This window comes from Eulemur rufifrons, chromosome 8, assembly GCF_041146395.1.
Source record: "Eulemur rufifrons isolate Redbay chromosome 8, OSU_ERuf_1, whole genome shotgun sequence".
Taxonomy (NCBI): domain Eukaryota; kingdom Metazoa; phylum Chordata; class Mammalia; order Primates; family Lemuridae; genus Eulemur; species Eulemur rufifrons.
In genome coordinates this window covers 72,470,473-72,481,317 of record NC_090990.1, presented here as the reverse complement: position 1 = coordinate 72,481,317, position 10,845 = coordinate 72,470,473, and the positions used below count along the sequence as shown (strand labels likewise).

General features: G+C 41.5%; 1 pseudogene; it reads right to left on the bottom strand.

Annotated features, from left to right (window-relative positions):
- Positions 1-6,515: 6,515 nt before the first annotated feature.
- LOC138390307 (NADH dehydrogenase [ubiquinone] 1 alpha subcomplex subunit 3 pseudogene) lies at positions 6,516-9,878 on the bottom strand (annotated as a pseudogene).
- Between the last annotated feature and the right edge of the window lie 967 nt (positions 9,879-10,845).

Here is a 10,845-nt window from a genome sequence, read left to right as displayed (position 1 = left end):
CAGGGCCTTGGGAAGAATATTCAAGATAAGAAAACTACCATAAAACTCTCATTCAAGACTCTGGGTAGGAAAAGCTTGGAAAGGACCTTCTGTATCCTCTAGTCCAGTAACCAGATAGTCTCTGATGGGGCTGAGAGACAGGGAAGACTTTCTCCCATTAAAATGTTGGCAAACAGTTGAAATAAGAACCTTGCCTTTTTATGTTTATTTTTTCGGATTGATTCTCAGTGTAATTTAATTTGATCCTTGTGATAACCCTGTCATTATAGCATTAGTTTGAGTCTCTAATCAGAGCTGTTGGTGTTTTCTTGCTGGCACTAGGGAGTACATGTATCAAGTATCGATTACTTTAGTACCACAACATAACTGGTGATGGTACATTTCAGGTGCACCCCGATTTTCCTCTACATTCCTGAAAATTCTGTATAAAACCAAAGATTTAAAATGTCAAAAATAGGCTGGGCGTGGTGGCTCACACCTATAATTCTAGCACTGTGGGAGGCCGAGGTGGGAGGATGGCTTGAGCTCAGGAGTTCGAGAGCCATCTGAGCAAAAGCGAGATCCCATCTCTACAAAAAACAGAAAAATTAGCCTGGCATTGTTGCCTGTGCCTATAGTTCCCGCTATTCGGGAGGCTGAGGCAAGAGGATAGGCCCAGCTTAGGAATTTGAGGTTGCAGTGAGCTGTGAAGATGCCACTGCTTTCTAGCCAGGGTGGCAGAGCAAGATTCTATCTCAAAAAACAAAACAAAACAAAACAAAAACAACAAAACAAAAAATAAGCATGGCATTTCCAACAGTATTTGCTATAAACCTCTTTATTAGATAGTTACCACCCTCACCCTAGTTCTCTTGAGTTTTTCTTGGCACCTTTTAAGATAAATTACTTATCTTAATGCTTTTCAGAAATTCTGTTTAACTTTAATGTGTGTTTATGAAAAGTTTTTGCACTGTTTTCTTATTGAAGTTTGTTTACTTTTACAGGTGATTTGAAAATTGCTAAGAGGAATTTTAAGACCACTTCTGATTTGCAAAGATCGTCTGCTTTCTGAAGAACAGCAGGCAGAGGTGACTGGACGAGACACACTGTTGGAGAATAAAAATGACTTCCCATTATGTGGTCACCATGTTGGCCCTGATGAGCTCCTCTTTAGCCATGGCAGGCAAGTTGCGTAACATAAATTGCATGTTTGTTATATTGTTTTGATATCTTTGTCCTCAGTCTCTTCAGTTTAGAAGAATTTAGGCCATGTGATGTTCATGAAAAACTTGAATATTTATGTTCTTTAGGGAAATAAAATATTTGACTACTGTACACATACGTAATGTTTGCCTGTGCTATATTTTACCAGGTGCTAGGCATTGTAATGTCAGTGACGCAGGTACCTAACTGACCTGTGTGCAGGCAGTTAGAGAACAAATATGCTAATGATTAATCCCACTTAATTTTGTTACATGCACGGATTATATTTACATTCTTGTTCCGAAATAAGAATTTCAAGAAAGCCTTTTTGTTCTTTATTACAAAATAAATAGACCTTCTGGATAGAGATGACTCTCCTGACATAAGCTGTTGGGGAAGTATTTAATTTTGCCTATTTCAGATATTTTAATATGTAACTTTTTTAAAAGTAGGGAAATACACTGTACTTCCTGGAGGCCTTCTAAGTATGAGGTTGGAGATGAGAAGAAGCAAATGAGTTGGTCAGAATGTTGTTGCTTAAGTAAGAGTATCAGACCCCCACACCAGTATCTTAGTGTTTGCTGTCAGTGTTACTTAATACATTTGAAGCTTAATTTTCTCTATTTTGTTATAATTTGCTTTGTGTCTGTTCTGTAATGAGCTACATAAAACTAATTTGTTGGATCAGTTCTGGAAACTGGCAGGTCTCAACAAGAAAAGCATTGACTTGAAAAGTGATTAGCCCTTTGGCATTGGCCATTGAATTGCACATACAGATGACAGTGATAGTAATTACCATTTATTGAGTGTGCACTACAGCCAGGTACTGGGCTGAACAATTATAGAATATAAAAATGAATAAATCACTTGAAAGTAAGATCCTGGAAAAAAATGAATAAAGGTATTCTTATTTAATGAGCTCACTTAATTACAACCCTGTTAGGTATAACTATTTCATTATTTTTGCCATTTTATGGATGTTGAAATGAGATATGGAGACATTAGGTAACTTGCATGGTGTCAGGTAGGTGGGAAGTGGGAGAGCCAGATTTTACATCTATATTTTTGTTTTTTTTTGAGATAGAGTCTTGCTCTGTTGCCTGGGTAGAGTGCAGTGGTGTCATCATAGCTCACTGCAGCCTCACACTCCTGGGCTTAAGCGAGCCTCTTGCCTTAGCCTCCCAAATAGCTGGGACTACAGGCACATGCCACCACACCCGGCTAATTTTTCTATTTTTGTAGCCACGGGTGGGGTCTGGAACTCCTGAGCTCAAGCGATCCTCCAGCGTCAGCCTCCAAGAGTGCTAGGATTACAGGTGTGAGCTACCGTGTCCAGCCTAGATCTATATCCTTAACCCCCCCTCTGTTATACTGAAGAAACCAGATTGCCGTTAAAACTCCAACAGACTCAGGCCAGGGGTCATATGCAAACTGAGTGAAAGCTAGCTGGGAAAAATTGGTTTATGAGACTGGAAAGCAGAATGTCTTCCGCATAGCAAATATCTTGAAAGAAAGTTGCGAGGTTTTGTTGTTTTTTTGAATGCCAGTGTGTGAATTTGAACTGCCCATTCTTTCTGTATTATTATCTGTCAGCAGTTTCATTTTGTCTCATTATCGAAGTGTTGTTCGCTTTTTAGCCTGTACATTAAGACAGATCTCAATTAAAATGTCATTGAAAAGTAGTAGCAAAAAAAAAAAAAAAAAGAGGAAGAGAAATGGCTTGACGGAAAATTTGCTGTTTTGATGACAAGATGTATAATCGTACCTGGTGGGGTTGGGGCAGGGCTTTCATTGACGCCTGGGTCAGACTGAAAACCACAACTAAAGAAGGTGCTTCCTGGGAAAGCATTGAGTTTGAGGGCTCTGGACAGCCTTGATGTATTTGGTAGTGAATGAGTTTTGCTTTAAGCTCTTCCTTTCTTCTTTCAAGCTATTGGGAAAATATATATTTTTTTAGTTGTATAAATGCTCAAAGCTTTGCTGAGGTGGAAAGGACAGTTTAAAATTACAGATTTTATAACAGCTTGAGGCAACTGATAAGTAGCACAGAGGAAGGGATGCCTTTTTGATGTAGAAGTTTGTTGGTTGTTTCCATATTTTACAACTTAATGGGCCAAATGAATGAAAGAACGAAAAATGTTTTGTATGTAATGATATGCAGTAGTTTTATTATATAGGCTCAGCACACTTTACAAAATGCTTTTGGGGGCATTCTGGATGAGTTGAACTTGAAGATAGGAATAATAATAGTGAACATTTAGAGTATTAATAATTACCGTATGCTAGGTCCCATTCAGAGTGCTCTGCATCTTATAACTACTCTAAGAAGTATAGATATTTTGATTATCCCCTGTTTATAAGTGAGGAACCTGAAGCACAGAGAGGTTAAGTAACTTCCTCAAGGTTGCACAGCTAATGGCAACTTTAACTATAAACCTACTTGTTCTAGGTCTAGAGATTGAGCCTTTAAGGGCTCAATGAGGAAGGGGTTGTTTTGAAAGAATGATAATGGATTTGCTTTAAGCCATCTGTGTCCTATTGAAACATTAAGTGAATCACTTAATTCACTGAGTTCCTGCTAAGTGCAAAGCACAGTACTAGTCACTTAGGGATATATGTACAAAGAAATGTAAGATTCATCCCTTCTTTTGAGTTGCTTGTACTTTAGTTAGGCTTAAAAAATATCACCCTATAACCAAATAACCAATGTATGGTGAATACCAAGTAAAACCCAAAAGACCTCTCAGAAGGATCAAAAGGGAGACCTCTGTGGGTTAGAGCAGCCAGGGAGGACCTTGTGGAAGCTCTAGGTCTGCAGCTCTGTCTTAAAGACTGGGCAGGGGCACTGGGTTGACCAGATGGGGAACTGTGCCCAGCACAGGATGTGGCACTTAGGTGCTTGACATTTTTTTTTTTTTAATGAATGGATGACCTGGAGAGTTGGTATGGAAATAGGAAGAAAGATGGGAGTAGATTGTGAAGGACATTAAATATCATACTAAGGCTTGTGGATTTCATTCTGAGGTTTGGATTCTCTCTTCCATCCCCTGTAGCCAAAGGCACGCACTATTTAATCTTAGAATTCAAACTGTGGCCTCCAACAGTGAGGCTGAGAGTATACTCTCATTAGCTTCAGACACAGCAGGGCCTGGCACTGAGGCTGGCGCTTATCAAGGGCTTTCTTTCCGCCAGCTAACTTATTTGTGTTTATAAGATAACCCTATGAGGTAGGTATTATTATTAAGTTCATCACTTCCATTTTACAAACAAGGAAACTGAGACTCAGTTTTGTTAATAATTTGTACAAAGTCCCGTAACTAGTAAGTGGCAGAGCTGGGACTTGAACCCAGGCAGCTTGGCTTTAGAGTCCAGCCCTTTAATCACTTTACTAAATCCTCCTCTCGGGAGGAGACCCTTCGTGTGGAATGAGTAAACCTCTTCTTGATTGATTAAATACCAGGTGAGTAGCCACCAGCATGACATCCTGAAACCAAGTTAAGCCCCTTTGGCCTCAGAAGAGGTGGACGTAGGTCATCAGAGCAGAAGAACCTTCAAGTAATGGGCCTTCTCCATGTGTACTCTGACTTCACCGAAATAATCTTAACTCTCTAAAATCGGAGGGAAGGTGTAGAGTTCTTGGTAGCAGAGGGGTGAGAGTTATAAGAGGCCTCCTTTAGATACGTGGCCAGGGGAGGGGCAGAGCACAGTGGAGTGCATAAAATGAGCCCACGTTAGAATAGCAGGGGCCTGCTTGTTCCAGCTCTACGGGTTTGGCGGGGCCTTCAGTGAAAGCCTTTCTTTCCTTCTCTGCTTTGGCGGAGGGTGAAGGAGGCAGGGGCAGCAAGCCACGTCCCAGTGTTAGTGGTTGCTTTGATAGAACTCATACTTTCCTCCTTCCCTTGTTCCTTGGTATGTTGTATAGTTGTGGGGAGGGTGAGCATGCTCTTGCTGAACACGAGCTGTGTAGGACCCTTGTGCCTCCTGATTAGAAATTACCTTAGGTTATTTATTGGCACCTTCTCTTAGATCCCATAACCTATGTAATGTAAAGAAAGTGGGAAGTTTAAAAAATAAACTCTTGCTATTGCAGGCTTAAGCCTCATTAAGTTTTCACTCTAAAAACTATTCTATACTTGTATTATAACATTACTGTTGAGAGTATCTGCTTCCCAGGCTGAAGTGGTTCATTCATTATTCATTATTTCATCTTTTGTAATTTGTGGTAATTATGCTTTTCTTTGTGATACAAAAAATGTATAAAAGTAAAAATAAAAACCCCAAAACAAAACCCTGTTCTACACATCTTTAAAAAATATTAGCTGCTGCTGCTTCTGAAGCTTGCCAGCATCAGGCAGGGCTGTGTTTCCAGAAGCCTTAACGAGAAAAAGAGGCACGCACGGAGAATTCGGGGAAGGCAGTTTGGTTGGAAGAGCTGGCTTGGTCTGCCCTCCGTTGGCCCCTCGTGCCAGGTCAAAGTGGTGCTGCTGGCGTCGATGCCAGAGGGCTATCGATGGGACAGCTAGTTTCTGTTTTCCACTGCCTCGATCCAGTGCCCAGACACATCCTTTTGGAAGCTTGCCCGCAACCTGAACACTGCACATTTCTGTTGAGAAACATATGTGATTTCATCTCTACTAGGTGTACCTGGAATTCCAGGTAGAGTCCACAGGAAAATGGAGATATTTTTAGTCTGAGCTATTTTTCTGCTAAGAAAGCTCTGAACTCTTTGTGTCCAGGGGACAGCAAGCCAAGATCCCAGCTGGTTAATACTTGGTCTGGAATGGCACAAGCTGTCAGCCTTGGGGAGAGTCTAAACTAATATTAATATCGTATTGTATTTATAATCTTCCAAATGCTCTTACACCAAGTATTTCATTGGATCCTCACAGCAGTCTCTGGGGCAGACAGGTATTATTTCTTCATTTCTAGAGTAAGAATAATGGGGCTTAGAGCAAGTAAGCGACTTACAAAGATGATTCCACTCTTGGTTGAATTGGAACTCAAACACACTTTTGCAGACGAGCTGCAGCAACATATCTTATGTTCCTTTTGCTACAGTGCACCCCTCAGCCCATCTTGAAAAGTAAAAATTGTATATATTATGGTGTACAACATGATGTTTTGATACATGTATACATTGTGGAATGGCTAAACCAAGCTATTTCACATATGCATTACCTCACATATTTTTTGTGGTGAGAACTCTTAAAATCTGTTCTCTTAGCAATTTTCATGTATACACTGTGTTGGTTTTCTGGAGGGTTTTTGGTTTGGTTTTCACATTTTTATAGGGGCCCACAGGGGAGGGGGCCTCCTCCTGTCCAGTGAGGTGCTCATAGCTTCCTCAGCCACTCCAGGCTTGGCCCTGGGCTCCTAGGGGTGGCTGGGCACGATTAGCATATTCCTGTCATCCTGTGGGCACTGGGTAGTTGTAGGGAGTGGCCTGGTTGGTCAGGTTGGTGTACTTGGTGTAGGGGCCAAGTGGGGGCAGAAGTACAGTGAGGCCTCCAATGGTGAAGGCCACAGCTATGACCGGCTCTGTGGGCCCAGGCATTCTTGAGGAAGGCACAAGTCCTTGAGGGGTGGGTCACCCCTGCAGGTCTCAGCTCTGGCAGTGGCTGCTACAATTGTTTTTTTTGTTTGTTTGTTTTTAGTTTTTTTAGAGACAGGGTCTCTCTCTGTTGCCAGGCTGGAGTACAGTGGCACGATCATAGCTCATTGAAGCCTGGAATCCCTGGGCTCAAGTGATCCTCCTCCCTCAGCCTCCTGGGTAGCTGGGACTACAGGCATGCGCCCCATGCCTATAATACATTGTTATTACCTGTAATCACCACGATGTACAATAAATCTCTTGAACTTATTTCTCTTGTCTAACTGAAATTTTGTGTCCTTTGACCAACATCTCCCTAATCTCCCCACCCCACAGCCTCTGGTAACTACCATTTTACTCTCTGTTTCTATGAGTTTGACTTTTTTAGGTTCCAAATATAAGTGAGATCATTCTGTGTTTATCCTTCTGTGCCTGGCTTTTTTCACTTAGCATAATGTCCCCCAGGTTCATCCATGGTATCTCAAATGACAGAATTTCCTTTTTTTTAAGGCTGAATAGTATTCTATTGTGTATCTATACTATGTTTTCTTTATCCATCTTGGACTTGAAATAATGGCATGAGAACCTCAGAGGTGATTCTGCCATAGTTTTCTCCTGTCTGCTAACCGAATGAGCAAGGTGCCAGTGCGGGCTGCCACCAGGGGATGTAGAGGATAGAGGATGGATAGTCTTGAAGGTTCAAAGCAGATTGAAAAAAGGCCATCTATTGCCAACCCCCAGGTCTTTGGCCACAGCTAGTTGATTTGGTCTGTGATGATTATTGTCTTTAGGTGGTCATTATAACCACTTTTATGTTTAATTCTGCTTTTGGACACACAGGGAAAGGATGTTGTCAATTGTGATACCAGCTGTCACCAGGGGGCCCAACTTTCTGTGTATTTTAAAGAGCAAAGAACTGTTATTAAAACAGTGGATAGCAGCCAGGCGCAGTGGCTCACGCCTGTAATCCTAGCACTCTGGGAGGCCGAGGCAGACGGATCTCTTGAGGTCAGGAGTTCGAGACCAGCCTGAGCAAGCGCGAGACACCCCCCCCCCCCATCGCTACTAAAAATAGAAAGAAATTAGCTGAACAACTAAAAATATATAGAAAAAATTAGCCGGGCATGGTGGCAGATGCTTGTAGTCCCAGCTACTCGGGAGGCTGAGGCAGAAGGATAGCTTGAGCCCAGGAGTTTGAGGTTGCTGTGAGCTAGGCTGACGCCACGGCACTCTAGCCCGGGCTACATGGTGAGAGACTGTCTCAAAAAAAAAAAAAAAAAAAAAAAAACCAACAAAAAAAACACAACAACAAACAGTGGATAGAGTGGCCTATATTTTAGACTGTATTCCCTTTGGGGATATTGTGGTACACACAAGTGTGATGAGATCCCCCCGCCCCGCCCCCGACCATCCCCGCCTTTTCCTGTAGGTTTTCCACAGAAACAACACACACACACACACACACACACACACACAGAGTTGGGACAGTTAGTAGTAGTTGAGAAGAAGGTGAGTTCATTTCTCAAAGATTTCCTTGCCCTGCATGGACCTAGGTGGGCGGGTGTGGGGTGGAATGTGATATGATATCTAATACAAGGCCTTTTTCTTTTTTTCATTTGCAAAAGCAAGTTTACCAATAGCTAGTTGGGTAACTGGAGGTGTATATAGTGTAAGAAAGATGTTTCTCAAGTATGTGAGTAACATTATCCCTAGGTTTGATGTCAGACAAGTCAAGAGTACCCAGTTTTCTCTCTCCTTTGCATCCTTACCCTAGACTGTGCAATTGCCACCCTACTTTCTGGATTTCTGATTTATTTGGATTATTTTAGGACATCAATGATGGTCTGTTTTATAAATAGTGATCAACATTTCCATCAGGACAGAGTTACCTGTATATGCCTACATAGTTGTTTAATTGATAAAAGCTTATAATTTTACCAGTTGTGTATATAGAAAATTAGTTTTAGCTTTCTTGCTTTGATGACCAATCCCTGATACTCTGGGGGGACCTTGAATCACCCAGTAGAGCCCTGAGCATGCTGATTTTGGAAGTGATGTGGGAGCAGGGAGTGTTCTGGGACGTGTTCCAGCGTGAGGCCTTCCTTCGTGACTGGCCCTGCACACGGCGCTGGGGCGCTTGCCGCTCTCCGGTGATTGGCCCATCCTGCGTGACTTTCATTTTCTTTAAAACATTCTCTGCCAAAGTGGTCTAAAAACATTTATCCTGAAGTCCAATCTAGTCATATTTTTGTTTTCTGAGAGGACAGTGTAAATCAGGTGGAATTCTAGAGGGCTTAAAAAGGCACTTGCTTTCAGAACGTTCCTTCCAAGGAATAGGGAGCAGGTGCTCTGGGGATGAAGCCCAGCTATTCTCCTGCTTCTTCTGCCAACTCTTAGAAATCTTAAAAAAAAGAAAAAAAATCTAGAGTGGAATGTGGAAAATTTTACTACCTTCAAGGAAAAATAATGATTTAGAAGAAATTTTATTTTAAAGTTATTCTGTGTTGGCAATGAGGGGAACCATATATGGCAAGAGGAAAAAGATCCAATAAAACCGCTTTAAATTCTTTGTGTTGCTTCCTTTTGTTTTCACATGCCTGAATGCCTTAGTCCTAGTCTAGAAGATCCACCTGAGCCATCAGGGCGGGTAACGCCTCCCTCCTTCCATGCATGCTCAGGTAGCACACTGCTCAGGGGACAGGGGAGCATCAGCTTCTGGAGTTGGCCCTTGCTCTGTCGTTTCCATCGTTGTCACCACCAGGCTGCCGCAGCGTTTTCCTGTGATGAGCTTTTCCGGTGGGATGCATCTGTGCATGACAATTATGTTTCACTGCTGAAAGTTGTATTAATAGTTACGTATACTGCATGGTGAAGCAAAATGCCGCATAGCTCCCACCTGCCCCATCTTTTCCTTTTGACTTAGAGGAAAGAACCATTTATCATTTTGCCTTTGCTTTCAACTTTCAAATAACTGCTGTATTTTAGATGAGAACTTGTAGTGTGGTCAGTAAACTTTCAGTACCTACCAGGTCTCAGGGACTTTGTTGGCTGCTGATGCACAGAAATGAGGGACTTTGGAGGTAGTGCCAAGAATGAGTTTTTCCATCTTTTTCTAACACAGATTTCCTAAGATGTTGATTGATTGTTTTATTCAATAGGCATTTATTAATCACCTATTGTATTTCAGACACTATTGCAGGTGTTGGAGATATAATAGTAAACAAAACAGACAAAAATCCTTATCCTCGTGAAATATGTCTCTAGTGGGAAGAACCCTTCTGTTTTCCAAGTCTTGTTCTTTTCCTTCCTCAAGTGGTCTGTTTTTCAAGATTATGAGTTTTGAGGGTCTTACTACGTTTTGTAGAAATGTTTCTTATAGTGTTTTAAGTTAGTGTTTCAGAGAAATACTGTTGCATCTAGCTTTATATAGTAAATAAATATTTTTTAATTGTGTGTAAACCCATTTTTATAAGTTAAACTACATATTAATTGTGAGCAAGGAGCATGATACTTAGGTTATTAAATAGGATATGCCCGATTTCAAATCAAAAGTGTAGTTTATCATATCTCGAACAAGAAGCAGTAGAGTGAATCAAAGTATGTGCCTAACTTATCGATACAATGTTGCTATCTTAAGGCAGCTTGCTTATGCCAGCAGAGAAGGGGCCTGGAGAGCAAATGGCAATGAAATCATGAAAGGCATTTTCCACACCTTGTTGAGAATTGAGTACTTTTCCTTGCAAGAAGTGGTCCAAAGCCTCGAAGAAGTGGTAGTTGGTACAAGGTCTGATGAATACGGTGGATGACAGAGACTTTCCAAGTCTAGCTTCTGTAGTTTGAGCAGCATTGTTTGTGCAACATGTGGTTGAGCATTGTCTTGCCAGAGGATTGGCCTGTCTCTGTTGACCAATCTCAGCTGCTTAATCACAAGCATCCTCATCATTTCATCCAACTGGTTGCAGCAGACATCTGCTGTAATCGATTAACCAGGTTTCATGAAGCTGTAGTGGATAATACCAGCACTGGACCACCAAACAGACACCATTAGCTTTTTTTTGGTGAGTATTTGGTTT